The 20,627-nt window shown below is 38.6% G+C and overlaps 1 protein-coding gene across 7 annotated transcripts in view; it reads left to right on the plus strand.

Annotated features, from left to right (window-relative positions):
• LOC107227349 (sodium/calcium exchanger 1) overlaps positions 1-20,627 on the plus strand; it is a 1,225,609-nt gene that overhangs the window by 678,740 nt on the left and 526,242 nt on the right. The gene's annotated exons all lie outside the window — the stretch shown is intronic.

A 20,627-nucleotide genomic window follows, 5' to 3' on the forward strand; every position in this document is an offset into this window, starting at 1 on the left:
AGCATCAGGATTTATGCATATTACCTAGTAAAAGTACGGTACATATCCATGGACGACTCCTCAAACCTGATGGTAGGGCTACTGTGAACAGACAGCTCGTAAACAACGCGATCTGTCATCTGTTTGAAGAAATTCGCTACGAAATTAATGCAGTTGAGTTTGATAGAAGCAAGAACGTTGGCTTGACAAGTCTCATGAAGGATCACGCTTCCCTGCACCTTGGTCAGACTTGGCTGATGGAGAACGCTGGATGGCTTGATGTAGAAGAGAAGAAAAAATTAACCAATGCCGAGGGTAATTTTGACGTACTGATACCGCTCAGCATAATATTGGGTTTCGCCGAAGACTACCGCAACGTTGTCGACGTCAACGCTAAACATGAGTTAATTTTGATGAGATAAAAAACTGACGTCAACGCAATCATGCAGACTCAACAGGAGGAATTCAAAATCACGATCAGTGCAGTGGAATGGCTAATACCGTATTTGAAACTCGCGGATCAGAAAATAGTTGACCTACTAAATTTCATTCAGAAAGATCCACCTATTTCGATCAGCTTTCGCAGTTGGCAATTGTACGAATATCCCTTACTTCCCACAACATCGAAACACGTTTGGACTGTGAAAACTTTTACTCAGCTTGAAAAACCTCGGTACGTCATTTTGGGTTTCCAAACAAGTGGAAAGAACAAGACCGGCAAGAACGCAAGTCATTTCGATCATTGCAATATCACGGACGTCAAGCTATTTTTGAACTCTTAATCGTATCCGTACGGTAACCTGAACCCCAACGTGAGTCGTAATCTGTACGCGCTCCTGTACGAGATGTACGCAAACTTCCAAGCTACCTACTACGACAAGAACCCCGAGCCGTTGCTGACAAAGAGTGAATTCCTTCGAGACGTCCCCTCATTCGTTATCGACTGTTCAAAACAAAACGAATCTTAGAAGTACGGACCTATCGACATCTGTCTTGAATTTGAAGCTGAAGCCAACTTTCCCACTGAAACATCGGCGTACTGCGTGATTGTTCACGATCGTATTGTCGAATACAACCCGCTTAGTGGTAGAGTGAAAAAGTTGGTATAAAAGCTGACCCGTTCCCACCATCTCGCACAGTTCAAAGATGGAGCTTATCGTTGACATACAAGGCTTTCGTAGACATTTCAACAATACCCTCACATTGAAAGAATTGGCTATAATTTTAATCTACTCGGAAGCATCTCCATCAATGTTTTTTTTTAAGCCACCTTACGTATGGGATTGTCTGGACGTGAAATACAAAAGCCAAAATTCTTGGTTAGAACGCGATTTTCACGGTTTACCTTGGAGCAGTGAAACCATACCGTTTGAGGAAGTTGAGTGGACCATTGGAGACAGACTGTGCAAAGCTGAAACCGTGTACGTAAGAGGAGAAGAAAAACGAGATTGGTTACTCAAAATTGTCCCGAAAGTTCAAATCATCGATATGCTGGACTTTGACTGTCCGTCGCTTTAAACCTTGCAAAAAACTTCAGCTGTGTCTCTAACATGCGACATTCATACAATACCCAACGCAATATGTGCAGCACAAAACGTTTTGATACTTCAAAATTGGCTACAAAATCATCATACTGTTCGGATGGCGAGGGTGTACGATTTGTGTTACTGCGCAGAAGCGTCCACAAGAACGGTCCCGCATTCCTGGCGAATATATCACCATGGTTATGATACTGTTGAATAGAATTATTGTACTATCGTTGTGAAGTAATTGTCAACTGTATCCTAAAAATTATACTCAATAAAACTGTTTTCTGAAGAATATTCATGAAATAATTTCACACCTTCACCTACACCTTAGCTCTTAAGAGAGAATTTTTTTCAATACGAAGCTTATGTAAGATTCAACCTTGCTCTCCATCCTTGACCGAGCTTTACTCAAACCGAGTCATGTTTTGTATTCCTAGAGCGATAGTAACCCAATACCGCAGATCCTTGGCTCTGAATATATACTACCGCAGCTATCGGCCGACCTTGCACTCTGGTCTTGTCTGAACCCGTTCATAATTCATCGGAGAGTTCACATTACAGTTACAAGACGCAAACGCAGCTAGAAACCCTTCATCGTTGCTTAGTGGTGTTCGGATTAGCATTTTCTTAGATTTCAAGACTTAATTCTAGATACAACTACAAGGTACAAAACGTACGTAGGATTCAAGGTATACAAGATGGTCAGGCGATAAATTAAAAAATATTCATAATTTAAATCTCCTTTTCTTTTGTTTATTGAACGTAAGACTTCCACAGGACACTGGATATTTGAATGTGATACTCAGATTATACGTATACGAATTCAAGTTGACCGTACGGTCCGCCAAGATAGCGTAGATGCAACCGTATCACCTTACTGGCTGTCATCACCTTCTGAAACAAATCTTTATCTTCTTGGAGGGCCTTGGTCAGTCGGTTCGGTAGCAAAATCGTGAAAGAGGCCTCCAAGTCCAGAACGATTTTATCACCAAATTTCGTTTTAACCCGACGAACGCCACTGACTCGGTATTCGAAGTATACTTCGAGGTCCGAAAGCTTTTTCAAGGGCAAAAGTGTCTCCAGGCGAGCGACTTCGTTCAATTTTGAAAAGCCCATGATCATTACTGTCGAGTTGTATGTGCTCAAAATCTCTTGTGAGTTGATTGAGGTCAGATCTGATTTTCAGCAGATGTTTTACTTCTCCAATATTCTTGATGAGCAGTTCTAGTCGTTTCTTCAATTCACGTTGTTGTTCCAGAACACTCCTTACTTGCAAGAAGAACAGCTTCAGACTGGCGTTGAAGTTTTCACTTTTGACTTATATAACGTTCCCCCACCACATGATTTGAAATTTGGTGGAGGGTAAGGAATGTCACGTGGTTGATATCAAATACATATGTTTGTGTATGCGCGCGCACCTTTTAGCATTCTCAGAGCGATAGTAACCCAACACCGCAGATCCATGGCTCTGAATGTACCTCGGCTATCGGTCGACCTTGCACTCTGGTCTTGACTGAACTCGTTCAAAATTCATTGTTCAGTTCACATGGCAGTTACAAGCCAAAAAAATATCACGTGGTTGATATCAAACCGACATCCGAATAAGTGAAAAACAATTCTCAGAACCATTAATTTTGGAATGTCGCGTGGTTGATAACGTGGAAAAGAAATGTGAGGTGGTTGATGTTACACATCAGCGATATCCGAGTGGATGAAAAAACAATTCTCGGAACTATTAATTTTGGAATGTCACGTGGTTGATAACGTGGGAAAGGAATGTTAGCGTTGTTGATGTTACACATCAGCAGTCCTACCGTGGGAAAGGAATTTGGAGTGGTTCATGTTACACATCAGCAGTCCTATCGTGGGAAAAGAATGCGGGACGGTAAAAAAGTTCTCGCCCCCGCTCCGCCCTCTACCGTTGGCAGGCGGGCACTACAGACTTAGACTTTCGGTCGGTAAGATTGTCAGTAAAACAGCATAATTTTGACCTTTGACCGATAAGAATTGTTGGTAAAGCAGTGCGATTTTCACCGTCGATCGATACAACTGCCTGTAAGGTTGCATGGTTTTGACCTCAAGCCGGTACGGCAGACTGTGACGTCATCGCGGAGAAGGTTTTGAGTCTGGGGAGAATGTCGGTAAGTGTCGGTAACAGGAATCTGCGTGTAGAACCCCCCTTGCTATATTACTGTCGAGTCCGATTTTGATTTTAGTTTTTGTTCTATTGTTTATTGTTAAGAATGTGACTAGCGAAAGTAGGCCTAAGTTTTTTCATATATTTGGTATGTTTTATTGGTTCTGTTCGTTTGATTTTGGATCGTGAAGAGCGATTTTTGAATTATTCTTTTTCCTGTTCTTGTATTATTGCTTTCGTGAAATATATTGTTTTGTTTCATTTTTGTTAAATAGCGTATTGTTGTCGGGTGTCTCTCTCTCTCTTTCTCTCCAAAAATTACCCCTTCCCCTTCTGCGGAACTGTGGTTCATCCCCGAGGTCCAGCGAGTTAACGATTTCAAGGCGTGTTAATCACGCCAGGCGCCCTACAGAATCTCGCGATATCTTTTGTAAGATCCAGTTTTTCAACTTACATCGCGGGCCGCCAAATTGTTATGTACGCGGTGAGTTCTTGGTCACTTCTCCTAGTGACCGAGGTACAGGAAAAATCCACGTCACAATTCATATCTTTCTAGCGAGGAGACACCAGGAGATTGCCCACGAGTTTTGGGATGTAACTTGGTAGAGTGGTAATGGGGACTAGTACTAAGTAAACTGTAAAGGCTTCAAGCTCAGATACGCAGTCGTTACCGAGATATTGTGGGTGGAAGGTTTCGCAGCTGATTAGATGTCCTGAAGTTCAATTATGAAACATCAAATCGCGTAGCCGTGCGACATGTGTTCTGGCGTACCACCCGTGCGTCCCATGTTCAAGTCTCGCTCTGTGTTAACTAATTTTGTTTTCTCTTTTTTTTGCAATTTACTTCAAATGAATATACAAACGACATTTCTCCCACGAATGCTGCTTTTTTCGATTAAATACTCGCTAGAAATTGTAGAAGTATAATATAATACTCTACTATATTATTTACAAATCCGGGTGCTTGCAGCATATTCAACATTATTATACGGGAAATTGCTATGTTAATTTTTCATAGAAGTGCAATTTCACAGGAAAATTGAAAATTTTCTACTTTCTGTCTGGGTTGTTTCCAGAGAAATTCGTGCACGGCCTGCGACCGTTGGATTTCATTGTGACCACCTGTCCTAGACGGCGGGGTCCTTTGTTTGTCTACTTTTGAGGAGGGTTTGAACCAGCAAGAAGGAACATTGCTGATCAGTTGAGCACGACCTTCTAACGAGTATTGTCGTTTTGCAATGGAGATCGGTGAGAGTAGTTCGTTTCTGGACAGTGAATTAACATGCGAGAAAATCCAAAACTAGCTGGATGATGACAAAATTGATTTGTTACGCTTTCCAACTACTGACGAAAAAAAAACAAGAATTGGCTGACGGAACATAGTACCTGAGAAAGTTGTTGATTGAACATAATTTCATATCCGTGACACAGAGCTCGAAAATCGGTACACGCTCGGTATTAATCGGCAGAGAATTATTGAAGCAATTTTTCAATATGTATGGGAGTATGAGTTTCACCGAACAGGAAGTTTTATTCTCCTTAGAAAACAACGACAGCATTGGTCTTGAAAGATTCGACGAAAAAACCACTGAAGTGCTCCAAAAACGCGTACCAACGAAGAAAAGAAAGGTTTCCAAGAACACTACTTCCTCGGACTCCGACGAAGAAGAAGAGGTACAGACCTATGACAAAATTCCGCTTGCTACAAAAGTGAAGGCAGTGCAGCTTGAAGAATTGCACCCGAAGTGGTCCATAAAATCATTGCGGTCGAAATCTACGATGCTCATGAAGGACAAATCACAACTGGCGAAATGGAAAGCTGACGTTGAAAGAGGCAGTACACGCTTTGACATACTGGGAGTGATTAATCGTAGTATTTATGATCGGCTTATCGAAGCAAGGGATCAAAAAGCAGGCCTAGTGACGACTCGCATGCTCAAACAGTAGGCAATGGCGACTGCTTTTCAATTTCTTGATGGGAATTTTAAATTGAAAGCTTCAGACGGTTGGGCGATTGACTTCAAAAAGAAACACAACATATCCCAACGGCATGTGACGAAATGCATTAGTCAAAAAGACAAAAACACACTCTAAGAACTGCTGGAGACTGCCTCCAAATATGAAGAAGAAACGTCTGATATGATTAGAAATTTTGACCCAGTTTATGTTATAAACACCGATTGAAGGGGGGGGGGGGAGTATCGGATTAGCAGCAAACGCACATTGTCACACAAAGGCGAAAAAGCCACCGAAATAGCTGTGGGACAGATGAATAAACTTACGCATTCCTATACGGCACAATGCACGCTCACGTTATCCGGACAATTGCTGCCGAAGGTATTCGTTTGTTTACAAGAAGTTACCGGTAAATTTGGTCCGCGGGTACAGAAATGTTTATGTAACATCCACGAAATCTGGGAAGCTTCAGAAGCACACATACGAAGAATTTTTAGACGAGATAATGGCGCCGTATGTGGAAACGAATCCATTTTTGTACATCGTCGATTCGTGGAGTGGCCAAACATCTGTAGACTTGCATCAAATAAAATTCACAGACGAAGATGGACTCCCAACGTTTATTCTGTCAGTAATACCTCCGAGGTGCACACCATTTTGCCAGCCGTGTGACGTATATTTTTACCGGCATGTGAAAAATTATATACCACATTTCCAAAACACACTGTACCTGCTGCTCTACGATAAGGAAATCACATCGAGAGAAGGCATTGTGGCGACTGTGTCTCCACATACGCCTATGCCATATACTTAGGTTGTAAATATATTTCTATTCTTTCTATTGCTTTCGCTATTTTCCATACTTTTCGACTTTCCCTATCCTGCGATACTTGGAAGGGTAGCCTTCGGCCAGTGTCACAGGGTCATATAAAATCTGGCGACCAACTGGCGAGCCAGGTTTTTCCAGGTTCCGTTTTCCAAACTTCTTTAGCATTCTTTTCCAAAAACTTTTCTATCCTTTTCTAATATTGCTTTGCGGCACGTATGTACCCAACTACCTACTTGCATACGATGCCGGAGTCTCTAACCAACTTTCGTACAGAGCAGTCGACCAGTCCACTCGATCTGAGTACTCGATCTCTCACTGATGTGAGCTCTTAAATTTCTATACGTACTCTTGTAAATAAATCACCTACCAGCTCCTACAAGTCTGCATCGTAATTTGCATTCACCCGCACAATCACCACAACATGATCAAAATTCATCTTCTCATACACGACCAACTACAGGCTCCAGCATACGAAAATATGATAAAGTAAACATCCTTTTTTTAGTAATCGATATTTTCGGTTGATCTGAGGCGTACAAACGACATACTTCATTCTGCACTTTCATTCCCAGATACGCGTGGTTTACTGCGAAATTGGGCAGTGAAAGAGTATTCTTCAACAATGTGAATGCTGTGGCATTCCCAGAGAAATTGAAGAAAAAGAAATGCAACTGTCGATGTGATGAATTTGAAGCAGCATTCATTCAATGCTCCTGGTGCCGACAGTTCAAATGTTTTGATTGTTTTTACAACGAATATTACCCAAGCGATTGTACTCGTCTACCAGCATAAGAACGACATGTTACACTTATTGTAAAAACCATTGAGATTTTTTAAGTAGATATGTAATAATAAAGCATTACATTATACATAATACATTATACATATTATTTCATTATTATATTATACTTCTATAATTTCAAACGAGTATTCAGGAGAAATGTCGATTGCATGTTAGTTTAAAGTAAATTGTGAAAAAAAAAGAAAAAAAAAAGGTAACACAAAGCGAGACTTGAACACGGGACGCACGGATGGCACGCTGGAGGAGGAGGGGAAACCATATTTATTTAGACGAACAAGAAATGTACAATATTTACAATGTTGCACTTGTAATTATCTTAGTTTAAGTAACTCCAGCTTAGAATTTGAGCTCAATCTAACATTTTGTTTTACATTAAGTGGTTAACTTATTTTTTAGTGTTTTGCTTAAGACTTGAATGCAGTATTATAGCAAAGGCAGCAGTAATTAACTTAAATACAGGAAACCTTTGCGCAAAAACCTGTGATTGAAAATTGTTCCAGGCATGTGCCTGTATGCTGTTTATCAGGTAGCATTTATTTCAGTTGCTTAGGTTTTTATGTTATTAAATATTTCTAATCTTTGGTAAGGTAGTTTGTGTTTAAACGTGTGAGTATATTATACTTTCTTATATTTGTAATGTTTTCAATCAAATTATTGTTATTTAGTTGTTGGTCATAGAAGTTGGTTGCTAGTTTATATATATAATCTTTTATGTACATTAAGTCAGTTGTCTCATGCATTTTTTTAACTCTCACGTATCTGTTTTCTGAGAGAATGAGTCTAAGACATTTATTTTGATATCTTTGGAGAAGTAGTAAGTTGGTTGGGATGCACCACACCACACTGGAGCTGCATATGTCAGGATAGGTCTTAGGATCATCGTGTAGATTAGTTTTTTGTATTTTATTGTCAGTGTTGAGCCCTTAACCATCAGAGGATACACTTTTTTGTACTATAAAGGCTTTTCTGATCGCTTGTTTGATGTGAGTGTGGTACGTTAATCTGAGATCTAAGTAGACGCCTAAGTATTTGACGGTGTTTGCTGGTTCTATGTTGTGATTGTATACTTTTATGGGTTGAATTATTTTTGTGTGCTTGTCTTCTTGGCAAAGGTTATGACATCAGTCGTAGATGCATTTAGTGAAATTTTCCACATGGTGTCAAATTTTTCGAGTATGTTTATGTGTACGTGTAACTGTTTGCCAGCGGTGATGGCACTGAAATAGTGTGCATAGATGGCTGTATCATCTGCGAATAGTGCTGTGCTCGTTTTAAGAAAGGTAGGAATGTAGTTTAGATAGATATTGAAAAGTATAGGACCAATAACTGAGCCTTGTGGGACACCAGCTATGATTTTTCTTTTAGTTGATATCGTACCATAAGGTGATACGACGAAGTGTCTGTCAGATAGATACGAATAGATGAGTTTGATAATTGTCGGTGGATAATTGTAATTTATTCGTTTAAAAGTTAAGCCATCTATCCAGACTCTGTCAAATGCTTTTTCTATGCCAAGTAATAATAATGTTGTGACTAGATTTCATTGAAGTTAATTGAGATGTCGTTTACTATTCTTGTTACTTGCCGTACTCTGTTATGCTTGCTTCTGAACCCAAACTGATGATCTACTAGTATGTTATTTTTTTCATTATGTTGTATGAGTCTCTTGAGAATCATCTTGACTTTACTCATCGTCGGAAGAAGACTAATTGGACGATGACTACTAGGATCTGTGCTTACTTCGCCAGGTTTTTTTATTGGGACAATTTGTCGTATCTTCCAGTACTGCGGAAAGTAGGATAACTTGATTGAGTTATTTATTATATATGTGAGTTGTTACAAGTGCCTTTCGAGGAAAATTTTTAAGAACTATATTCTGTATTTTTGTGAAGAAATTCGTGACCAGGAGGTTGATTGAAGATGAAATTAGTCGAAAATTCCGGTCAGGTAAAGAAGTTTAATTATTTGGAAAACGTAAACATAATAAACGTTTCCGGCATTTTGGACGGAAGTGACTAGTGGAAGTGACTTCCGTCCAAAATGCTGAACTAGCAACACCTAAGCATATGTTACGTGGGGGTGAGGGTGTACTGAGCGGTGGTAGTTAATGATTAATTGAATAATCAAGCTCCCACGTAACGACAATGAATAATTATTAAAACTAAGAGAAGACCTACCTTTCGATAAGCCGGTAATTTGTAGGATCGTGTTGCTATAGTCCTGTACAGGTCTGTGAGGTTTGTTTAAATTGTTGAGGCAATTTTATAATAAAGAAAGTGGGAAGAAGGTCGTTCAAAATAATTGTTTAATATGATTTAACTGGTAAAAGATGAAGTATATTCTGTTTCGATTTGGTTATTGAAATGTCTGGTAACAATCAATGGTGATAATGATATATGAGCCGAAAATGATAATTTATAAAGTGTTCAAGTTCATACAAATCGTGTGTTATAATATTCTAAAGGTTATTATTATTTGGAACCAGGAACATCTACTCTGAACGATGGTTAACTAACTGGTCGTGATTATTGGATTGTATCTCTCTTTTTAGATTATCTTAAATCAATTATATATATATATATATTATGGTTAAGTCTTATTCGTTAATTCTTGGAAACAATAAGTACGATTTAATTGGGGGTAGTGAAGCTAGCCACCAATTCTAGACTTGATTTTGAATGAAAATTACTGAAGTAGATTTTGATTATAAAGGTGAAACAAGAATTCGTTTAATTTCGAAGATTAACACTCGGATTGACTTAGCTTTAGGTGAATCGGTCGACGAGATTGAGAGCCGTCGGATCGTGTCGGTCTGCGTCGGTAGAATGCTGGATCAGGGGCCTCACCTCAAGTTTGGAAGAGTTGATCAATCGAACGATGTTGAACGTCGGTCACTTAGTTTTTTAGATTTGGAATTATATTTAAGATTACCTGATTCGATTGAATCAGGGCCGAACTCAATTTAATTATGGAAAATGGAATATCATAAAAATGTCTATTCACAGAAAAGATGAAAACGTTGAAGAAAGTGAGTCTCTTGCAGCTAATAGAATAACTGAATGCTCGAATTTGACGAATTAGCGCGAGACTTTAGGCCGGTCACAACTAAGATTTTCCGAACGCTACTATTGCTCGAGATGGCTAATCCGGGTTTACGTCCACGCACTTCGCGACTTGACAGACGTAAGACATGGCTGCTTGGGCCAGAGGGTATTAATAGAGAAAAATCTGCAGTTGCAATAAGTTGCAACAGTAATTAGCCGATTAAGTGCGGGGGCGACCTCCCGGTGTCGAAATCTACATGGTCAGCGCTAGTTCGCGTCATTCGATGGTATTCCAACGATTCTCAATCTCGTCACTTATACGTACAAGATGTTAACAGAAGGTATCTTAAGATAATTCTCACGCATTCATCCACACATCTTAACAAATAATCTATTTTAATTTGGTGGTTCCAAAGGTAGTGGTTTATCCTAATTATTGATGATAATTTTGACTTAAAAAGAGAGATATTCCCGGGCTGAGCGCCGCTGTTACTAGGTCAGTAATTTTATAGCGCGATTCCTGGTGTCAGCAAATAAGATACAATGTCAGCGGATGCCGAGGACTGTACGTGACCTTATTAGAATATGAGATTGTTATGAAATAATCAAAGAAATGAAATGAAATGGAATTTTGAAAAAGGTACGCCAAGGCGGTACGTCGGGGCGTAACACATGAACTGGTCGTCAAATTTTAAATTTTCTTGAGGATGATCGGCAGGGCCCGGCCGAAACGTCGGAAACGTTTATTATGTTTACGTTTTCCAAATAATTAAACTTCTTCACCTAACCGGAATTTTCGACTAATTTCATCTTCTATATTCTGTATAGTGTCTTGTCCTGGTACTATTTTAGAAGGTAGCTTTTTAATTATAGATGACAGTTCGCGTGGCGATGTTATAAACTTATCCGAATTTTCATCATCAATTTCTTCTAGATATTTCTTTACTTGTTTTATTATGTTTACCTGATCAGATGTATTATTAACTAGATCTATATTATGAACCTGTTCAAATTGGTCTGCCAGCATATTGGCTTTATCGTTGTCAGTGAAGGCTTCAACTCCATGGTTTACCAGCGATGGGATGTTGTTGTCCTCCATTTTCAGTATTTTAGTCATTCTTCACAGTGAGTTGTCATTAGGATTCAACTTTTTCAATTTTTTGGACCAATACTTATTTCTGTGATTGATTATAGTTGTTCTTATTTGATGAGTGAGTCTAGTTACTTCAACTTTGTCTTTATTTTGCCTAGAGCGCTGCCAGATTTTCCTGAGGTGGTTTCTTTGCTCGATCATTCGCAGTATACTATATGGTAGTTTGTCATGCAGGTTTTTAAAGGTTGTTTTAGGGATAATTTTATCGATACTATTGTGGATGTCGGTGGTGAATTTCAGTATTGTTTGATCTAGCTCATCTTTTGTTTTGATTGTTGATGTGAGGATTGTTTTCTGATCAAGGTGTTTTCTAAATTTAACCCAGTCTGCTTTTTTGTATTCATGGGCTGTTTTCTAAGCACAGATTTTTTCTTGTGATCCTAGTTCAATTACAACCGGTGTGTGATCTGAGTTGAGTTCATGTAGGACTTTCATGTCTGAAACTTGACTGATGTTTTTATTTATAGCAATGTCTATGGTGGTAGGTGTGGAATTATTAGTGGGATAGTGTGTTGGTTGTGGTGCGCTGTAGAACTCACGAACAGCCTGTGCAAAAAAGATTTGTAAATAAAAAAGCAAACCAAATCGAAAAAGTAAGATAAAAAGGAAAAGTGGACGTCAAGCCAATGAAACTTTTTTCCGATAATACCAGATCCGCTGCGTCAATATCAAAAAATATAAACCTTACGATTGAAATTGATGAAGAAGAGTGGTATTGCGGAATCTGTGTAATAGCTAAGATCGAAGACATGGTTCAATGTTACACTTGTGAGACTGGTATCATCAATCCTTTGTTGGATGTAAGCCTGAATCAAAGAAATATTTATGCTTCACCTGCAAATAAAGACTGAGACAACAAACAGTTTTATCAGAAAGTACCGAAGAAGAGTTCAAATCCGAGATAAGCTAGCTATATTGATAGATAAAGTGATTTTAAATACTTTATATGTATAAGCAATATCAAATCAAATTATCCTACATATGCTACGTTAAGGGGAGACTTCGGTGAAATTTTCGTCAAAAATGACGGAAAAATTTGGCATAGCTGAAATATTTTGTTTAATGTGTTTTTTGGCACCATGAAGAAATTTTTCAACTTCTGACTATCATAATGGGTCCGTATTTCAAATTTTTCAAAATCCGCCTTTGGAGTCATGATGAGTGACGCAAAAAACATTTGAATACCATTTCAGCCAAAGTCCATTAATCTGTTCCATTATTTTTTTAAAATGAAATAAAGCAAAGTTTACGGGCGGCCTGTGCGCCGTTATCGGTCGGTAAGATTTCAGATAACTCTCGTACCGGTTATTTTGATATATACTCTAAGCATCTAGGTATACAAATTTCTATGGTTTAGCAGTTGTTTCCCACGAATGTGTTTGTCAAGCCATTTTTCGAACGAGAGATTTGATGAACTGTGACAAATGTTTCTTGTGGTTTGAACTACTCCGACGTAATTTTTTTATAAAATGGGTGAAAATCACACGAACCAATGACACTTCGGCAAGGCCACCCTTCGAATTAAACAGGCGAATAGTTGATGGGATGATCGGCGTTAGACTCGGACACTCAAGTATGAAAAAATTCTGTATCTTAGTGCGTATGAAAGGCAAGAGTGTCTGTAACTTGTGGAAAAGTCATGTGGACCAGTTGACTGCAAAGACTGAGAAGTTAGAAGCTAGAGTTTTCGAGAAAGCTATAAAAACTGTTAAAACAGCGCATGAGGTGATAGATCCTTCAATGAAGAGTGGAGTAGTACAGTACTAGGCGTCGGAGTATCTTACAATAGTACGTCGTAGAAACGAAGCTTCACATCGTTATATGGAGTAGGAATAGTCATTGACATCCTTATTGTACTGGCCATCGATTACCAGGTACCCTCAAAATACTCCCAGATGTGTGTCCTTGTCGCAGCCCAACTAGATGCTACTTTGCCCAATTTTGCAGTGCGGCAAGATGGCTACGAATCAGAGTGCAGTAAAAACTACAGTAGCAACCGCAGTTGCTGAGTTCGAAATGGGAGCACTCCATGCTCAAAAGGCAAAGATATCAGTGAGGTCTGACAAAGTGGCAGATGATGCAAAAAAGATGATGCCAGATGAAAGCGTAAGGCTGAATGGAAAGCAACGACGAAGTGCAAGAAAACCAGACGAACAGTGAAAATTAAAAAAACTGCTGCGGAGAAGGCTGAAACAGAAACCGAAAGGACAACATATGGTGTCAGGAAATTCTAACGGTTTCTTTACACGACTAATTTGCAAGCAGTCAGCTCCCAAGTTAAATTCAGGTATATTATTGTATAGGCTGTGCTTTCATGTCCCGGAATGAGTTCATTGAAAATTGAATGATTCTGGACGAAGAAGCAGAGTAAGAAGAAGATTGACCTCAGAACAGTTACGCAGAAGCCGATTGGATACAAACTGGCACTGAGGAATGGAATTGAAGATCAATCAAAACTGCGATAGGCACTGACGAGCGACACATCATTTATCAATATTATTAGTTACATTCTGAGACAAATTTTGAACTCGATTCAAATAAATGGAATTCTAAAAAAAAATAAAAAAATTACTGAATAATGAATTCTTTTCGGTTTGACCCAATTTTATATGGTCCAAATCAATGTTAAAGTCAACTTAATCAAAGTGTCTTATCTCTACAGTAAATAACTCATTCTGTGCATACTTCATATTTGCTTCTAAGAAGGTCATGAAACTGAATTCATTCAATCGCGTTTATCTCAGAACTATGTTTTCAGGTATTCAAAAAATTCTTTGCGCAATAGGTTTCATTCAATTAATTTACCCTCTGACAGGTATATTCAAAGACATATTATCTTGAAATTGTTGCAGGGAATTTTAGTTCCGGTGAATATAACTCATTTCCCAGCCTATAATATACGAAAAATTGTAGCAAAAAAAAAAAAATCAAACTATTGATATAATAGTTTCAATGACTTAGAAATCTCTAATCAAAAATTGCCTGCTACAATTTCTAGTTTATGGTATTAAATGTATCCACAAAAAATTTCAACCTTCTACGATGAAACCTAATGCGCAAGGGATGTTTCGAAGAAATCTTAGAAAAAAATGCATAATTTTGGAATTACTTTACCTATTGAGCTGAATTTTGGATCAGATCCGAGTTTTAGGATTGTTAATAAGTGGTCCAAATTTCAATGAAATTGATCCCAAAATACGGGACTTTTTTTTTCACCGACGTCTCCCCTTAAGGGGGTCCTCTAGTTTCTCGGCTGTTTTTTTATGGCTTTTTCAACAATTTTTTACGGGCAAAGCATCGAAATAATCAATCTCATTGTTTTTGCATAATCTTTATCAACATTTAAATGAGCTTTACAAATTTTTTAAAGTCAAAATATATAATAGAATAGCAGCTATAGTGGCCGACAGGAAGACATCAAGTAGAAGAGGTGCTTGACGGTAACCAAGATTGCGGCTGTTCTGCTTATCTGAAATCAGAAAACCAAACGGCATTTTAATCTTCATATTCAAGACTAGCGATTGAACTAGAGTGAATTTTAAATTACAAAAATTGACATTTTTATACACTTTTGAAAATTACATTCTATTTTTTACTCATTTTTTCTTAAGTTTTTCGCTCGTACGAAAAAAACTATCGAAGCAATCATGATAATTCTAGTTCAATCGCTGGCTTATAACATATTAAAGATGCTGTATAAATTTGAACAAGATCGGTGCAATAGTTTCTGAAATATCGTGGTTACCGTTTCGAAAAATGGTGTTTCGAGAAAAACGCGTTTGAAAGTTCGCGCATGTGATTTATACTAAAAATTCCATCTCACCGTCAATCTGCTATGCCTGGACCATACAATAGGCCTTCCTCTTCTTCTTGGAGGTCACGCAGAGCTGCTCTGTCTTCTCTTTTCGCGATTCGGGCCTGTTCTACAACATCGCTCGTGCGCCTTTCTGAACGGTCGATCCGAGAGCTATCACGCTGTTGAACATATCCTTTAGCTTGTGGGCCGATTTTCACTCCCATGGTTTCCAAGGTCTTCAGGATAGCTTCGAATCCTTCGTTGAAGATTATGACAGCGAGAAACGTGGCGATTTCAACCACTTTTGGCCCAGAATGGAGGTGCTTCGGAGCAAAAGTCCAGATTTTTGGGCATGAATCTATTTCTTTTTCTTTCTCACACTTGCACGCCATAGAAATTTTAAAGCCCAGTCCTCGTATATCACGTTGATGGAAAGTCACCGTACTTTTGCACTCTTTACAAATAACAGCCGAAGAAATGGTTGAAAATACACTTACAAAATTCAAAATACAATACAAAACAGTCTGTTCAACGTTCACTTCAAAATTTTTATTTTGACGAAGTTTCGTCGCTGACGCCGATGTAAACGACTTGTCTTGTTCAAAAGTGTGTCGGTTGCCTGCGAATTTTCGCTTTTTAGGTCGATCGAAAAAATCAGCTACGTGCGACTCGCAAGAGAAAATATAGTACGCTTCGCAACTGCCACAGCAAGACTGAACTAAAACTTCACGGCGTCTTAGTCAATATTCAAAAGCGTCTGTCAACGGTCTCGGCTCCCCTTTACTCGGGCCTAATTCACAAAAGGTTCAGGTAGCAGTTAGATTTGGGGATATCAATCCAATGGTCAGCGCCGCTCGGCTTTCGGAGCAGCCCGGCGCGCGCTCCTGCTCCGTTCCAGGGCCATAACTTGTGAACCACTTCGAATATCGAAAAATCCTTTGGCACACATTTTCTACACATGTTGTAGATGTGATTTATGAAAAAAAAAAAAAATCGATTTTTTCGACCCGAGAAACTAGAGGACCCCCTTAAGTAAAAAGAAAGTTCAAATTAGAAATAAGTGGAATACTTTACATGAACAAGACCTATCATGTCAAGTTATTTTAGGTATGCTACTTACTGCCAATATTATTACAAATACAAACTTACTTTGGCCAAAAGATTAATTTATCGTTACGGAACTACGTTAAGAACATTCAAAAAGTGCAATGTCGAGCAATGTTACCCTAATCTTTGATACACGATATCAATAATGATAAGATGTTGAGAAGCTTTAGTATGTTATGTGAAAAACTATGGCATTATAGATTCAACTTGAAATGGGTTATTATTCATGTTTTCTCGAATTTTAGGGTGGTACGATTCACCTTACCGGTAGTACGATTTAGCCTACTAGTTGGCTAAGTCGTACCATTTGCAGAGATTCAAGAAAAAAAATTGTTTTCCCCTTTACTTTTAATTTGAAACTACGCTAATTTTTCTAGTTATTTCTAAAGAAATATAGTATATGAAAAATATTGGTTCGGTGTTATTTGAGAAATGGAGAAAAAAATTTGAATCGGAAAGTCCACAGTGGTACGACCCAGCCGTCTTTCCCCTATACCGGGACGATCTCTGGAAACTTGAAAATCAACCGCGCATGCGTGAGTTCTATCGGGTGTTCATGCAGGCTTGCCATCCCAAAGTTCAGCTGTTAAACTGTTTATGGCGAAAATGTAGTTGATACGAATTTTCGAGGTTAGAATCTCAAATAATCGAGGTAATGACTCGGAAAGCTTTGCGAAGCATTGGTTACTGGGTCGGAAAGTTGATTCTTCAAAGGACGTTCGGAATTTAATGCTTATGCTCTTTGAAAATTCAAACGTATACATTTTGTGTACATTGGCCCCCCGCATCGCAGCCAAAAACATCGCTGCCGGAAGATTTCGCCAACCAATAAGATTGAATTATTTGGCGCATGCGCCGTTTATTTTCAAGTTACAAGAGATTGTCTCGATATATGGTCAGACATGGACTTTTTTTGCCCGGGCTGTTGGTGAAGTATCCAAGTGGTGGCAGCGATATCACAATGGGTTGGCTCTTGGCCAGGAACTGTAGATAATCGGTGGTCCTTGCTTTACATTATGCACGACGGTTCTCACAATTAAGGTAGGCATTCATCGGAAGTCAAAATGATGTTTTCTTCTCTTTAGCTGGTTGCACGTTGCTGTCGACCTGACCTGTGACTTCCACGATACGGTATTCAGTTCACGTGGTGTGGCGTTCTCGAAGCTGATTTTCATAGCTTGCTACAATATGAAAAAATTAATAAGCTTTCAATATCATTTCTTTATCAGAAAAGCTAACTGTTCCTTTCAAGTCTTGATGTCAGACGTGTCTCCATCGCTTTTATCGGTTTTGGGTGAAGTGAGGGAATGCGATATTTTCAACCTAATGATGGGTATGAAATACCACGCCATATTACGAAACAAACTTATTCGTACAAAGAAATTAAATTGAAATTTTAGGCATTTAGGATCAACCACAATAAAACTGTTTGGGAATCGTATTACTGCCATACGTTGAACTTACAAACTAACTGCCTGAGGTGCCCCCCCCCCCCTCCCCCCCCCCCCACCCCCCATTTCAACCATTAGAGGATATGATATTCTTCATCGAAATCTAAGCGAGACATATTTTTTTTCATCGGCGGAAAAACGGTTCAAAGGGGTGAAATCAGCCCCCAAAATTGGGCATCCTCAGTGGTTGCTTCATAGTTTCGCATACTTCCAGTTGAGATATTTGAATGAAACCAATTGAAGAATAATTCCTATGACGAATAATGAAAAATGCATTTTGTCCGGTTGCGACGGGGTTGAATAGTCAAAAATTGTAGGGGATGAAAGTTGAAAAATTTTTATAATCAAAAAACTGTTGTTGGGATTTTAATGAAATTAATTGCATTTGAAATAGCAGAAAAGAGTAGGGGACACGTGTTCTTGCGTTTTTCGGAATAACGTCACTTAGGGAATGAACTACTCTTATACACGTGCAACCGATTTCCCTTTACAAGCGCACTTTTTTGCTTCAATTCGTCTTATTCAACATTACAAAGCTCTTTCTGAGTAACAATTTAGGAGCTTTATCGTTTCAAGAAATTTCGGTTGCATTTATAACGAAAACCACTCCTACAAATTTCCCAACGGGTTCTGGCACAGTTTCTTTCAGGATCGTGAAATCTTCCGGAGCCCGGTATTTTAGTAGTTTGTGAGGTTACTGGAATCGATTCCGTGCTTACAATTTTGGAATCAACACGGCTAATGCTGTAAACATTTAGGACTTTGTTGATTATTTTTTTCCAAAACATTGAAAGAAATCGGAAAGTTAACATGGAATAGCTTGTATGCCATTGAAATAATTCAAGTTATCTTGTGACACAGAAGCACCAAAACAATCACATTTTGTTTCGACGAAGTTCTGATTTTATCTGCCTGTTGCGACGTATCGTGCGAGACATATGATAAAAATGAATATGTTTTTCTGGTTGACTGGCGCGTAAAAAACATTAGAGGTTAAAAATAGCTTGCCGCACCGCTCTCGCGACTGTTTAAATTCTCACTAGAAGTTCGGGTGGCCAGTTCAATAGATGTAGTCATTATGTGCAGCCGAGCATCAATTGATATTATTAATTCTGACCTTGCAATTTTGGAATCATTGTATGCTGCCAATTTTCAGCTCATATTCTCAAATCGACTGTGGTGTGTTTGCATAAGTTGTTTGTTGCTTATATGTTATTGAAAATTTGAAAGTGCAATAATTCTTTTCCATAACAAAGATGAGAATCAATCCCTTCAACGTTATACGGTTACTTGTGAAAACATTTTAAGCGATTAATATTACTCAAACGCCTGTAAGTAACGAGGACGTACAGTTGAAAAATCATTTTGAAACTATATTGTTAAATGCAATAAAGGAATACACTTGCGTTGAGATGGAGGAAGAAAGTTTCTTGTACTTTGCAGAACCGTATGAAAATTTATAAATGGAAATAGTGGAGGATGAAGAATGGGCATCGGCAATTTATGAAAATCGCCTCCAGACGCATGCACTGGCAAGGACGAGAACTCATCGTACGAATACAAGCCAAGAGCAGTTGATCACTGGAGGTCTGGAGAAAAAAAAATTCGAACATTGAAAGTGTCCGCCAGAAGTTCAAAAAAGTGAAATCTGTTCGCCAATTACGTCACTGGGCTCATTATCTTAATGAGGGCGGAACATACAAGGAAAAAATAGCTAGAATTTGTGACTATACATGGCGAAACTTCAAATTCGCTGTTGATGCTGGATTACCAGTGCACGATAATGATTTACAAAGATGGGCGCTACAAGCCCAAAAAGCAACAGGCTATAAAGACTTTCGGTTAAAAGCATCTAAACATTGGGTGAATTCGTTCAAAATTGCCCATCGTATTGTATCGAGGAAAATTCATCGCCAAAAAAAACCATTGAAAATACCGAAAGTTTGAGAAAACAAGCTGAACAATTCGTACAAGGTGTAAACTTATCGAATTTGTATAATTCAGAGCAAAGTGGTTTCGAATTAAGCGTCACAAGAGAACTTGAATTTCTTCAACGGTATACAAGCCCTTCCAGATTAACTTTCCGATTTCTTTCAATGTTTTGGAAAAAAATAATAACCAAAGTCCTAAATGTTTACAGCATTAGCCGTGTTGATTCCAAAATTGTAAGCTCGCAATCGATTCCAGTAACCTCAAAAACTACTGAAATACCGGGCTCCGGAAGATTTCATGACCGTAAAAGAAACTATGCCAGAAACCGTTCGGCAATTTGTGGGATTGGTTTTTGTTATAAATGCAACCGAAATTTATTGAAAAGAAGTTCCTGAATTGTTGCTTAGAAAGAGCTTTGTAATGTTGAATAAGACGAATTAAAGCAAAATAGTGCGATTCTAATGGGAATTCAGCTGCACGTGTATAAGAGTAGTTCATCCCCTAAGTGACGTTATTTCGAAAAACGCAAAAACACGTATCCCCTACTTTTTTCTGCTGTGTCAAATGCCATTAATTTCATTAAAATCCCAACAATAGTTTCTTAGTTATAAAAACTTTTTAACTCTCAACCCCTACAATTTTCGACTATTCAACCCCGTCGCAACCGGCCAAAATGAATTTTTCGTTATTCATGATAGGAATTATTCTCCAATTGGTTTCATTCAAATATCTCAACTGGAAGTATGCGAAACTATGAAACAACCACTGAGGATGCCCAATTTTGGGGATTAATTTCACCCCTTGAAACCGTTTTTCCGCCGATAAAAAAAAAATACGTGTCGCTTAGATTTCGATGAAGAATAACATATCCTCAAATGGTCGACATCGGGGGGGGGGGGGGGGGGGGGGACA

The sequence above is a fragment of the Neodiprion lecontei genome, chromosome 5, assembly GCF_021901455.1.
Source record: "Neodiprion lecontei isolate iyNeoLeco1 chromosome 5, iyNeoLeco1.1, whole genome shotgun sequence".
Lineage (NCBI taxonomy): Eukaryota > Metazoa > Arthropoda > Insecta > Hymenoptera > Diprionidae > Neodiprion > Neodiprion lecontei.